This window comes from Bactrocera neohumeralis, chromosome 5, assembly GCF_024586455.1.
Source record: "Bactrocera neohumeralis isolate Rockhampton chromosome 5, APGP_CSIRO_Bneo_wtdbg2-racon-allhic-juicebox.fasta_v2, whole genome shotgun sequence".
Classification (NCBI taxonomy): Eukaryota; Metazoa; Arthropoda; class Insecta; order Diptera; family Tephritidae; genus Bactrocera; species Bactrocera neohumeralis.
The window spans coordinates 22,154,853-22,169,325 of NC_065922.1; the positions used below are offsets into that span (position 1 = coordinate 22,154,853).

The window sequence follows — 14,473 nt, forward strand, 5'->3', positions numbered from 1 at the left end:
GGTCACATCGTACTACAAAAATGGTATCGAAAAGTTGGAGGGTCACTTTAGTAACCCTTGTTGGGAACAATGTTGAATAAGAAAAGACGAATTTTACCAAAAAAAAGGTATTTTACTAAGCCAGGCCGGGGACTTTTCAATTGATAGCTTACATGTACAAATAAAAAACTTTATTAAATATTATTAATATTTTTATATATTTTTTTAATATTTGAGTTTCATAAAAATTAAACAAAAAAATAATTTCTTACTCACCACAAGCAAATAACCTGTTGTCTCGCTGTACATTCACATGTATGCATATGTGTATGTGTGTGTATATAATCTGCACAAATTTTGCTTATAGAAGCCACCACCTAACGAATTTACTTATCTTCCAACGAATTTAAAATTTTGCTTAAATCCACAAAAATGCAATCGATCGCGAGTAACTGTTGGTTTAACCTTAAGCACACAAGCACCAGTATACACCATATACATATATGTGTATGTGTGTGTATTTTTATATTCACACCGCTTAAATAACACGTTTCTGTAAGCACTTTACGGAGAATTCTTTGTTTTTGGCTTTTGTTGCAATTAAGACGAATTGCGCGTTCAACCAGACAATTGGAGAGCTTTCGCATTAAACACGTTGAGAATTGCTGGAAAAAGTTGGGAAAGAAAAAAAATATATTTTAATTAACACCTGTTGGAATGGTGGCATGTTGTTGTTTTAGGTTATATAGTAACATATCTAGATAAGTTTATGTATATATGTACATACTTATGCCTATAGCATGGAGAGCAAGAAAGCTTCCACTCAACACATGAGAGTAAGAAAAATGTTTCAAGATTTGCTAAGAAATTCAAAAAGAGAATACTAATACAAAGACAAAAAAGGAATTGCATTCGAGTCTGCGTCAGCAGCAACAGATTTGAAAGCAAGACAAATTTGGTCATACAATTCTTCAAAGTGTCTTCGTTTGTTGGAGGCACAGGCCACGGCTTGGAGATTGAAGTGATTGACCAGCCGAAAAAGGAAACGGCATAACGCTAACGAAGAATGCACAGAGAAGAGCCAAGTACAGTAAAAACATGCACATAACAACAAAGAAGTATGAATGGGCGTATGTGTGTGCGAAGACAATCTAACTGGATGGTGGTAAACAATCTCGAGATTGCAGGAGTAGACGACGAAGTAAGAGTCGTTAAAGAGGCAAGCAGAGATACAGGCGGCAAAGAAGCTGCAGCAACATTATGGGTACAGCAAGCACCAAAGAATTTAACAGCAACAGGAACAACAACAACACCAGCAACTAACATTGAAACGACAGCAGTAGTAGAAGACGAAGCAGCAGGAGTTTATGGACACAAAGGCTCAAGACACAAGAAGAAGATGCAATCAAGTGGTGGTTTCTATGCGTATGTAGAGGATGCATGTGTGTGTGTTTGTAAGCGAAAGAAGTAGTTGAAGAAGCGGCAGAGTGGTTGAAATAAAGTGCACAAAGCAAGAAACGCATAAAGAACACCACGAAAAAAGACATAAAATAAGCAGTGGTAAAAAAATTAAAGTGAATGCTAAGAAGGTGAACGAGGAAAAACAACAACAACAACAAAGTGCTGTGTTTGGGTGAAAAGGCGCGGGTGCCGGCAACTGCAGCGCATAAATAATGGCAGCAGATGAGTGTGGTTTTTGTTGTCATTATTATTGTTATTGTTGTTTTTGTTTTTGTATGCTTTACAATGCAGGCTGGTAGTGCATACATAAACACATACATATGTATATGAAGTGAAGACAGCGGACAAAGCGAGGAACGGCAGCCAGTCAGCCTGCCACGCAGCAGAGGTAAAACAACAACAAAAACAACCATAAATCCGCAAAGCCAGGCAACTACTTGCATTAAATGACAACACTTGGAAAGGCTACATCTGAAGAATGACAACAGCAGAGCGTCGCTAAGAACAGAAACGGAGCAGGAAGAAACAGCGCAGCAACAACAAGAACAACACAAAAGAGTGGCAGCGGCCAGAGCGAAGGTAACGCAAAGTAGAGACAGACAAGAACTGAAGTTGTTTGCTACTGCTTTTTAGAATAACAATAAAAAATGAAAAAATAAAAACAAAAAAATTAAATATAAAAAATAAAATTAAAAGCAAAAAACAAAAAGAAAAAAAAATAAAGAAGAAAAGAAATTTAGAATAAAAAATAGAAGAAGAAGCATAAAAAGCGAAAAAGAATGAAGTGCAGCAGAAGAAATATAACATAAATCAACAAAGTGAGTATGAGATAAAGGTAATAAATAGCAGCAAAATCACTGACAATAACAACAACAAAAAGAAGAACGTCAACTGCGACTGCACTGAAACTTTACTACCCTACACAGGTGCATTTCTTATGAGATAAAAAGGTTTTAAAAAGTCCTTATTTTGATTTTGTTCTGTCGGTTTGTATGGCAGCTATGTACATACATACATATATGCTATAGGGGTCTGATCACAACAATATTTTTTGAGATTATAGCTTTGCTTCAGATATTAATTTATGCCAAATTTCGTGTAAATAACTTATGAAATAAAAAGGTTTTCCATACAAGAACTTACTTTCGATCGATTAGTTTGCTTGGCAGCTATATGCTGTAGTAGTCCGATCTGGACAATATGTTTGGAGATTGTAGTGTTATCTTGGAAAATCATCTCTGCTGAATTTCGTGAAGATATGTATCTTGTCAAATAAAAAAGTTTCCCATACAAGGACTTTAGAATGATTGGCCAGTTGTATGGCAGCTATATGTTATAGTAGTCTGATTCTTTAGAGATTATACCGTTACTTTATTTTAGACATTGAACGTGAAATTTGTATGCCAGCTATAACTGTATCGGCCCCTACAGTCGATTCCGACAAATAAGCCTTTTCTTGGAGAGGAAAGGACCTGTGAAAAATTTCAGATCTATATGCAAGAATTGAAGGACTAGTTCGCGTATATAAGTACGTCTATCTATAAGTCTAAATAATTTATACTTATGTATTCTTATTGAAGTATCTCCAAGGATTCCTTTTGGGCATTAAAGATCATGGCAAACATAATTTACTCTGTTAAGGGTATAAAAACAATAGGAATAACACGCGCAAACACACACACACACATTCATAAATGCATAAATAAAAGTGCAGATGAAAACAAGTACATGGAGGAGCCACAAAAACAAATAAAATCACAACAACAACAATGACAAAACCACAATAAGCAGCACAGCAGCGTCCGTGCTTCTATAAACACATATACATACATACATGCATATGTACATACGTGTATGTGCACTGTGTTTTCAAAAACAAGTTTTGGCGGCGGCGCTTTGTTGTTTATTTCATTTTAATTTATAGATATTTTAGCTCATTGGTTGCGTTTTTATTGCAGTGCCACTTTGCTTTGCTTTGGTTTTGCACAGCGCCAAAGTTTTTGGCAGCATTTTTGGCGTTATGGTTGTTGTTGTGCTTGTTTGCAAGCTGGACAGTCGTTTTTGCGAAGCCGCCCGTTTGAGATTTCGTTAATTTTGCACTTTTTGTTGTTTATTTGTGTTTATTTGATTTTATTTTGAGTGTGTTTTCTTTCGTTTTTGTTTTGGCTGCCCCAATGAGGCGTCGCTTAAATCTTTTGCGGATTGGATTGTGTGAGCTGGCTGCTGATGACGCTTCAAAACTGGTTTGCGCCTGTTTGCCAATAACTCACCCAGCAAGCTAGCGGCGAGTGTTCGAGCAAAGGGGGACGCTGGACATAAGACAGTAACGGATAATCGGTGGAGTGCCGAGCGATTGTGTGCAAAGGTGAGCGCGTGGGCTGACATCCAGGCACATTTTGTTTTGTATTTCGCTGGAGGTGTGCTTTAGTTTTGAAATGTTGGAGTAATTTCTCAGTTGTTTGCATTTACAGTAGTTCGGTAATGAATTTGTATAGTTGATTCGTCAGTTGTTTTGTCGTTATGATTCATGCGTTCGTTTATATTACATTTTATATTAAATTTTTATTTGATTTAGTTTTTATTTTTGTTTGTAATTTATATTATTTATTTTGAATTAAAATTTTGTTTATTTGTTACATATAAAATTTAAAAAAGTTAAATTTTTTATTTATAAATTGTTCATGAATTTACAAATAATGCATCTTTTTTAAAATTATATAAATAATAATTTTATTTAATATTTCTTTATATTTTTTAATTATCAATATTTAAAAACAAAATATTTTTTTTATTTTTTTGTTTACATTTTTTTTATTTATACACACTTTTGTTTTTTATTTCAACACTTTTATTCTCTTTCAACACGTTCCTAAAGAGCTTTTCCTTCTAACGGTTGTTTTTAACACCTTAAACTAATCGAGATAGATATGAAATTATATATAATATGTGTATATTAATGATCAGGATGACGAGACGAGTTGAAATCCGGGTCACTGTCTGACCGTGTATATCTTAATGAAAATTGGTACTCTTGTTACTTGGCGCACAAACAGGATTGGCATTGCAATACGTGCTGCCGATCTCTAACAGGTTCAAGAAGTATGTATATCTCAAAAGCTACTCCAGCTATTTCAGCTTAACTTGCTGGAAGTAACTCTTTCTAGCACCGCCCACTTTTAGGTGATATACATAAACAAAAATGGTGAGAGAAATTTTGTTGCAGATAATAGTGTGTCCATGGGACAAAACTGCGTAAATCGAGTCAATACTTAATTTAGCCCTCTTATAATCAATATAAAAATTTTCAAACTTCTGGCTGACTTTACAATGTTTATAATTCGTTTAGAATACTAATCTGCCTTTTATGTATCGCGAAGTCTAAAATTGCCCACAAATTTTTAATGACATTTAAGTCAGGAAACTGTGAAGAAATTTTGGATTGTGAGGTGTGTCCAGTTCTAAATCAACCATGATTGCACAATCTCCCATTTGTGTTTTGGGTCATTGTTCTGGTAATATCGCCAACAATCGCGTAAACCCAAAGCTTCGTCACTTTGCAATAAATTTTCTTTTAGTATTTTTAAATGTGCATGTTTGTCCATTGTGCCGTTAACGAATACTAATTTGCCAACTCCAGAAGCAGCCATGCAAACCCAGACCATAACTCTTCTTGAATTTGGAATTATCGACGAAAATGACATGTTCCCAATATGAAATTTGTCTTCCTCACCTGTTCCTGAGTAAATTTAAACCGACTTTGTGTATTTTTCTTCAAAATAAATGGGTTTTCGAGAGTTACACGACCATTGAAGTCATGTTCTCGCAGCACACGACGCACGGTTTCGGTACCACATACCTTTTCGCGCACAAAACAGTAGGTGCTGTAATGAATTCTACTAATACTCAGTCCTACCATCTCAGATAGTTTTCGCCGGTTTTATCCTCTTTTAAGGAGTTATATTTGTTTACGGTTTTCAAAAAATCGATTTTTTTATTGTCTTATTAAATTCTGCAACACCTCTAGAATATTGTAGTAAATTGAAAATTCAAGTTGATCCGAGTAATATTTTCGGAGATACAGCCTTGAGAACTTGTGCGCTAGAAGCCACACAGGTCTTTGAGAACTAATTCTTAAAGACTTGGACGAAGGAGTTTTTTCTATTATAACTATTTGAGAAAAAATTTTGGGAAATTTTCATTTGTTTTTGTAAAAATGTCTGCCAAAAATCCAATTTACAGTTTTTTTCCTTTGTCCAAATTCTAAGTTAAGATTTTAACTAAAGCACGTATTTTTTCATATTAGATGATTCTGTAAGGAGTTATCTTGCCAACACGGGTGCATCTTTTTTCCGAGGGGTCACCGGAAATGGCGTCGCAATGACCGATTTTAAAATATTTTTTCCAAAAATTTAAGAATTTCTTTGTTAATTGTGTATGTTTGTAATAGTAAAAAATTCTAATAAAATATTAATTTTTTATAAGAGAAAAAAATTTTTGAAAAATACTGTCTTTTACCCCAGAAAACCCATGTAACCCCTTGTCCGTGAAGTTTGTTTTTTTGGGTTCCGATACGCGATTAAAAAAATTACAAATAGCACAAAGGATACTATTTGAAATAATTGCATGAAATAAGCTGTGAGCCACTGTATATATTATATTTATATTAATATTTTATATTTATTTAATTTTTTTCTGCATTTGTTTGGTTATGTCGATTTTTTTACTAAAATTTTTTACATTTCCTATTAAATTTATGTGCATAATTAACTTAAAATTTGTTTATTCGATTATTATTTAATTTTTAGTCATTTAACTCGTTAATGTTTTGGTTGCAATATTTTTCATACGCTTTGGTGACTAATTTTTATGAATGGCAGCAGTTCATAAACACACAAAAAAATTTACATACAAATAACGGTAAACATAAGCAGCATGTGATATTTAATAAATTTTTTATTCGATATACTTTTTGCAACTCTTTCGCGGTATTTGAATATTTTCTTTGCTTCGCCTTAATCAAGCGAATAGTTCCGCCAGTCACAAGTATAGTATATTAATAGTAGCAACAAAAACATCTGGTATAAATAGAAATAAAAGTAATTGCTGCTGTTGTATTTCTTAGCAAGCAAAGCATAACGGAGTGGGCAAACAAAAACTGGAATAATGCAATAATAAATTAAAATAAATAAATACTCGAAGCAGTGCACTCGACTAAAGCAGTTGGGAAAACAAAGCGCGTGCTCGCGAAGTCAAGTGGCGGCGAGCACCGGGAGGGGGCAATGCAAATATTTTAAATTGAGTGAACGTTGGAAATTATTATTTCGACGATGGACTGGAACTGCTGGACACAGACACAGCAACCCACCAAGTACATTAGAAAAAAACATGTTATACGTAATGGAAAAAAATAGAAAAATATAATTGGCATTTTGCAATGACGTAAAGCTACAAGTACACTCTCTTATGTATATAGACACGCGATGGATATATGTACATACATATGTATATATATTTTTATATTTTTATTTTTTCTTATATATTTTTTCCATATAAACACATATCTAAGTGCGATTTTGCATGAAAATCCACGCTCGCTTGCGCTTCAGCCTTTTCTACGCTACCAAAGCTGCAACAAAGCGCTTGCAACTGCCCCAAATGAAGCTGCTTGAAGTTGCACGCTCTGTTGTCTGTGTCTTTTGCTGGTTATTACTTTGGTTTTCTGGCTGACTAGCTGACATTTGACTGGTTGACTGCATGTGCCTCCGACTGGTTGTGGTCGCAGACATTTCAATATTTGCTCAGACACGCAAACACACACAGTTGTACAAAGATTTATGTGTGTGTATTTGTAAACCGGTTGATCCAGTCGGTTCAACGGTGGTCACGACACGAATGTGGTGGCATATGGGATGAGAGGTGCTGGGGATAACCGCAACGTACGGCTTTGCTGTGTTGCTTTAGTCACTGCATCCATATGCACTTAAAAGGCAATCGCTTCGAATGGCTGAGACAATTCTATTTTAATTATTATTTAAATTGTAGACAATAAACGTTTACCTCAACCATTAAAATATTCATTTATTTTAATAGATGCAGGTGAGAATTTAGTTTCTGTGGAGCGCTGAGATGAGCTGATGTGCCCATATAAGTTAATGTAGTATGGTATACATATGAATATGTTTATAATATGTATGTGCGTATATAGCTTGGTATATTTCTACTAAAACTGAGTTTTGCAGACTTTTTACTTCACGAAAATCAATGTTTCTAAAATTGATTGCTTTTGACCTCTTGCTTAGTATTACCTACTTTTGTTAGCTATAAAACCTGTGCTAATGTATACCGTTGTCTAAATCTGACTATGTAGCTTTTGTTGTTATGTTTTGTGAAAAAAAAAAATTTTGCAGAATAATAATAAGAGTTTGAAAATTGTGTTTAATATTGTTTTGTAGATTTTCAATAAACCAGGAAGCTATTTTATGGACTGAGACCAGCTTATGTAAGAATTTGCAAATTAAAAAATATATGCGATATATGGTTATTATTAAGCATTTAAATGTTTTACTACCCACAATCTCACCTTGTTTTATACTAAAATATCAATCACCAATAAATCACATCACCATCTTCGAAAATGTTAAATGACCGGTTTTATTAAAAAAATATCCCATCCAATCGTAGTATATACGAAAACAATGTGTTTTAGGACTTGTTGCTATCAAAGATTACTCTAAAAATGTATCTACAAATCAACAATTTGCCAACCAAAGCACTGGAACATCATATATTCACACGAAGCCATCTGGTGGATATCGTTAGATATTGTTCTTGGCCCAGAACTCAGGAACAGGCAACGAAACGAGAGCTACAAAGCAAAGGAAAATCAACAGACTCAAAAGATCAAAAAAGACGTATATTTCTTGAGGCTGTTACAGCCAAGTAAGCCAAGAGTACAGGTGAAATCTTGACAATTGGACTCTCCAAACCAGTGAAGTTTTATATTTTAAATCCCCGTTTTCTGAACACACCTCGTACATACATACATACATGTAAGCCAGTCCCTCCGTTTGGAACATACGAACCTGTAAATTCTCACATACTCTTTTCCTTTTAAATAGCTCTTTATAAGTATGTTGGAAACGCTAATATCAGATCCTACAAACTGAACGGTCAAAATAAAGTTCTTGTTTGGAAAACTTTTTTATATGACAATATATCTTTACGAAATTCGACATGAGGTATTGTTGATATTAGTGCTACATTCTCCGACGGTAATGTTCAAATTGGGGAACTATAGTTCTTAACTGTCATACAAAATTACTTATCAAATTGAAGTCCTTGTATGGAAAACTTTGATTTCTGTTAAGTTATCTCCACAAAATTAGACATAGAATATTATCTATTATCCGACAACCACAACTTATAGCTGTCCAAACTGACGTTTTTATATGGAAAACTATTTTATTTATCAAAGGTATCTTCACTTTATTGGCACAGATTATTGTCCAAAGCAGTGCTAGAATCTCCAAGGAAATTGTTCGATTTGAATTGTAATAGCACATACAATATACATACTTATTACTTTTTGTTCGACAAAAGATTTTAAAGAAATTGTTCAAAGATTATTTTCCAAGGCAGTGCTACAATCTGCAAACAAATCGTTTGGATCAAAACAGATCTATAACATATAGATACCACAGGAGTTGACCGATGAAAGTTCCTATGACAGTCGGGTTTACATAGCCGGAACGGACCAGGACCATTTATGCGGTCAAGAATTGTCAAATCGGCATAATTCTACCGCTATAGCAACAACAACCTATCGGATAAAGCACTAAAAATCTAAAATGTATCGATTTAAACGGGGTTAGATGTCCGAAAAAACCACGATACACCAGGTATGTTTAGCATTCAGGGAGTCCCCGCATGACTCTAATCACGTTTTTGCATGCCCAGCTGACCTACACATCTGACAACCCTTTCCTATGGTCCGTCTCTACTGGGGTCTAGATAACCGTTACAACAAAAACAACAAAAATCAAGATACATTTTTTTGTACACTTATGCTGTAAGAAATGCATTTGTGAAGGCTATTATTAATTTTTTTATATTATATTTTAATATTTATTTAATTTTGATTAATTTTAATTTTGACGTTCGGCCGTTTATTTTATTTAAATTTGCCAGTTTTTATTTTTTTTATTTACATTGTTAAAAATGTTTCTAAACAAAATTTAGGATATTCGCGCCTTCCACTACAGATGTGTTTGGTACTTAACAAGTATTGTATGTACATACATACATACATATGTAGTATGTATGTTTGATACATAACAAAATCCTGACTCTGGTGGCAGTTCGAAACCGGCTATAAATGCTAAAGCTTACTTATTACAATATGCTGTCAGAAGAAAAATTAATTATCATAAATAAACTAAATTATAATATTGCCATTTTGGACGTTATTTGTATTAACTAAATTTCTTTTCTATTTTAATAATTTGTTGTGAAATAATTAACCCTTCAATGTCAAATATGCACGCTACTTCGCTGTATTTTTAATTAAATGTATAACGCTACATACTTATAGTATATTTATTTACCTTTTATGTTTGAATATTAATTTGCATGTTTTCATTAGCACTAACACAAGCTAGCAGCTGCCAATTTGCTAATATTATTCCACTTATTTATTCAGTTAATTATTATAGCCTTTCCAATTTTTTTTTGCACTTTGTTTAAACTTTTTTCAACTTTGTTTAAAATTTTTTCACTTTATTTAAATTTTTTTTAATTTGTTGAAATTTTTTCACTTTGTTTCAATTACACTTTCCGCTCACATTAATACCACTTGATTTATAGCAATTTTTTATGTATTCTTAGCACACACTTCACATACGTATTTGCTTCGCTTTTGTTATTATTCTTTTCTTTTTGTTGTTTTGTTATTGTTTTTCACCTCATTTGTTGAGCACTCCAATTAAATTAAATTGTAACAATTGCAAAGCGCATCACTGTACTCATTCGCTTGAATAACACTCATGCATATGTATATGTATGTTTGTGTGTGTATTTACTCCAATTGCATTTGCACTGCGCCTCCACACTTCTACATTTTCGACATTTGCTTTGCTTGTCTTCTGCTTCTTCTTCCTCGTTTTTGCTACCCAAACACACTAGTTTCGTGTTACTTTCTTTCACTTCTCTTCACTTACTGCCTTTGCTTATTCTTTTGCCTCGGCATCGTCACTTTTTGGAATCGTTAAATATGTAGGTACTTCACTTTAATTTCGTTTGTTGCTTTTCATCACTTCGTATGCGCTTTGTATTATTCACCTTTCACAGCGGAAAATTATTATTTTTATTCCTGGCTCCGCATGCAAATGTAAACAAAAATGCGGGCAATTGTAAATTTTTTGCGCTTTAATTGTTTAATGCGCCAATTCTTTTCTTTTTTGATACTTCCACGCGTAAGAAAGCCAAATTCACTGCGCTGCACTTTTGCTATTTCAACTTTAAAACTTCGTAAATCGAAAAAATTCGTATGCACTTCACTTCGACAACGTGTTGTTGTTGTTATTGTTGGTAGCGAGCACCAATAAATAAAAATTCCCACAACGATCGCGCACTAACCGACTCTGTACAACATATTCGACCGGCTTTTAAGAAACAACTGAAGTGTCGGGCAGCTGGTACGGCCGCAGCAGCGACAGCAGAAACAACAGCGCTAGAGCCGAACCAGTGGTGTACGAATGACGAAGGTGGCAGCGGTGTGTACGACGCGGTCGCCGTCGCAGCAGCAGCGTCAGGTCGAGTTTTTAGCCAGCTGCTATGGCACATGGTGCGTTGTAGTTGTTGTTCTAATTTAGTAGCGCGCTGGTAAGTGGCGACGGCGGAGTTGTTTGCAGCTGGCAATGCCACTCAGTGCATTTAACAGAGAGCAGTTGTGCTCTCTTTCGATTGCAATTCAGCTGCTGCTTGCTTGCGTGGCTCTCTTTTTAGTGTGTTTTTGCAGCAGCAAAGTTGTTGTGTGCGGCGAAGAGCGACCGAAATGTTGTGTGTAAACAGCTGTTCTGGCTACTCAGTGCGTGGGGGAGTTTACCTAAAAGTATGCCACAGTTATAAGGCGAATTTAATGTATGACTCGTGGGCTGCTTAGCAATGAGTGTTGCCGTCAAATTGTAAAGGGGAAATATTTTTTTTTGCGTGGAGGAGAAAATTATTTTGGTGTTTGTTGGGATTTTTGTAGGCTTTGAAGACATTTGAGTTATAACATATAATAATTTAGGCAGAATAAAAAAATTTGAATACATAAAAAAATTTAAAGAAATAAATATATATGTATATAAAGAAAATATGAAAACCAATAGTTTACAGCTTTATTTTTTACCGTTCTTTAGATTGAGAAAATTAATTACGCTTGGTGTACCTTTCGTGTAATTTTTTTCAATTAGCTTAGCTTTAGAGATCCTTATGTTACTAAAATTCTTTCATTCATCTGATCAAATTTGAACCGGACTGACAAAAAAAAACATTTTCATGTAAATAAATAGGCTTATGAACCCGACTACGCTTGATTCAATTTTCCATACATTTATTATAAGCCCAGACTGGGATGGCCTGCGTTGCCTGCAGCGAATGACTTTTAATGAATTGAATTGGCTTAAGGCGAGTTTCCTGAAGCGGATCTTTCGGTTGAGTGATGACTTTTGATGTGGTTTGGGTAAAAAGTCATTGACAATCGCAATCATGCCAACCGATTATCATGGTAAAAAAATTCATGAATATTTACTCCAAAATTTTGGTTGCATACGATGTAAATGCCTAAAAACGACCAGATACTGTTTTTTATTACCATCTTAACATTTGAACCTAACGAACGAGTTCATGGTGAACCCTGATTTCATGTTCGACATTTCAGCATGATTGTGACTGACTTTTTGCCCAAATAACATCCGGAGTGATCACTCGGTATCAACTGTAACGATCCTTTACTTTTGTCTCTAACTTGGTTATATAAATGTGTAACTGAACCAGTCCGAGTCAAATTTGATCACATGCTATATTGGAGTCCCTAGTTACAAATTCTGACCATTCTGACAAGTTAGATTTCATTAAAATTTTTAACTCTTTCGATGAGTTTCTACGTAGGGGCGGATCCAGGGTAGAAGTTTGAGGGGGTCAACTTTATAATTTTGTACTTGGAACTCCAAGTCTTTTTCTTCGCGGAGTGTCACTTATGATGGAAATAACGTATAACATTTAACATCCCCCCGTGGATCCGCCCCTGGTTCTACGCTACTCGTTTAAAACTGCTAAAAACTGAGTAAGTTACTCGTCGTGGGGAATCGCTGGCATAATATTCTTTGTGAAAATCCTGAATGAAACTCTTTTGTTCTCTTATCTCTAGCCTTAAGTTCAATTTAATATCTTGGCTCGCTATGGCGGTAGTTTAATCCCTTACTATTAAAATCAAAAACATCAAATTTTGAACTAAACGAACTATTCTCCCGCATATATCATGATTTTCTCTCTCATTCTTGCACGTTGGCTTAATCTGACTCAATTTACAACATTAACAAAACTATACTGATTGCTCTCTTCGCGTAGGTTGAGCAGGTGGACGGCAATGGTTGGGTTATTATCAGTGTGACCATTTTAGCATTTTTGCAGCTAAATTTAGCTTTTTTTTTGTATTTAGCCGCAAAATTTTCATTAAAATTTAGCATTTTTCTTAGCTTTTTGTTTATTTTGATTATTAGTTTAGCATTTTTTAGCATTATTCTTTTACCGACGATCTCATACTAAAATGTGATAAAAACATGTATGATAATGATATTTCGACCGACTCTTCGGAAGTTGAGGAACAATATTCATTTGATAATGTATTTAGTTTATAATTAAAATGTATCATTTGTAAACAAATGATATTTAAAAATGTACTGAAATGCTATTAAATAGCAATGTGATATTGAATTGAATGATCACTTTTTCTTTTATGTTTGTAAGACTCTTTATGATTCTTTTTTATTCAATAAATAGTTTTTTTTGTTGTCTGCCATGGCTCAACAATACATGGTTGAATTACTACATGACATTGTTTTATTCTAATGAAATATATTTCTAAGGCAACATTGAATACAAAATTTTTAAAAAATTAACGCTTTATAGTGATCATTTTATGTAAAAAACGTTTTTATATTTAGCATTATTTTTTGGCATTTTAATATTTTTTTTTAGCATTTTTTAGCATTATTTTAATGCTGATTTAGCTGCAACACTTTTTTAGATCTGGTCACACTGGTTATTATTGAAAAGGGCGAATTTCAACTTTAATTTATTTTAGCCTCATGCCATCGCTTAAGTGATTTTTTATAGAATTATTCGCGTTCACTAGTAAAATTAATTTTTAACTTTATGTTTTTAGTTCATTACCTGGAATTTTGGTTTCATTGCAAATGTCAAACCTTTATTCGAGTTCGGTCTCTTCCGCTATATTTATGACAAATCCAATTTTTTTATACGATGCCTGTCAGCTAAAACAATCCTAAATGCTATGTTTGGACAAAATCGGGAAACAAAAGTTTTAACGGAAATGAAAATCCACTCCAACTGCGAAAGTGCGTGAGACGAGGTGTGTTGACGAGCGGTAATATCCAAAAGCTCAACATGCCATGTAGCGGTTGGATGGGAATGGTTCACAAAATCTTCACACTACTCAACCAAAGTCACTCGTTATCGCTGTTCAGTTTGACATTGAGGGGATCAAAGTTACCATCTTTTTGAAGACATCCATGTTAAAAGTAATAACTGCAGTATTAATACAATCTTGGAGGATGACCCTTTAATTAATGATATAGCACTATATATATATTTATACAATAACAATGAACAATACAATTAATAAATATTTATTTAAGGCTTTTATAAAGCAAATACAAAAAAATCTATATATACTAGAGTGGGTTGATTTTCAGGGAGCTACTGGGGATATGTATCCGTACTATAAATCGCGTATGTGAGAAATGTTCTA

General features: G+C 34.0%; 1 protein-coding gene across 2 annotated transcripts in view; it reads right to left on the reverse strand.

Annotated features, from left to right (window-relative positions):
* Window positions 1-11,095, reverse strand: part of LOC126760136 (uncharacterized) — a 271,609-nt gene extending 260,514 nt beyond the window's left edge. Inside the window, exons 1-2 of one of the 2 annotated variants that reach the window (XM_050475570.1) lie at window positions 10,044-11,095; window positions 256-644 (exon numbers count right to left, since the gene is read on the reverse strand). The gene's annotated coding sequence lies outside the window, so the exon portion shown is untranslated. The remainder of the gene's footprint in view (window positions 1-255; window positions 645-10,043) is intronic. The other variant, XM_050475571.1, reaches the window with a different exon arrangement.
* Window positions 11,096-14,473: the final 3,378 nt, after the last annotated feature.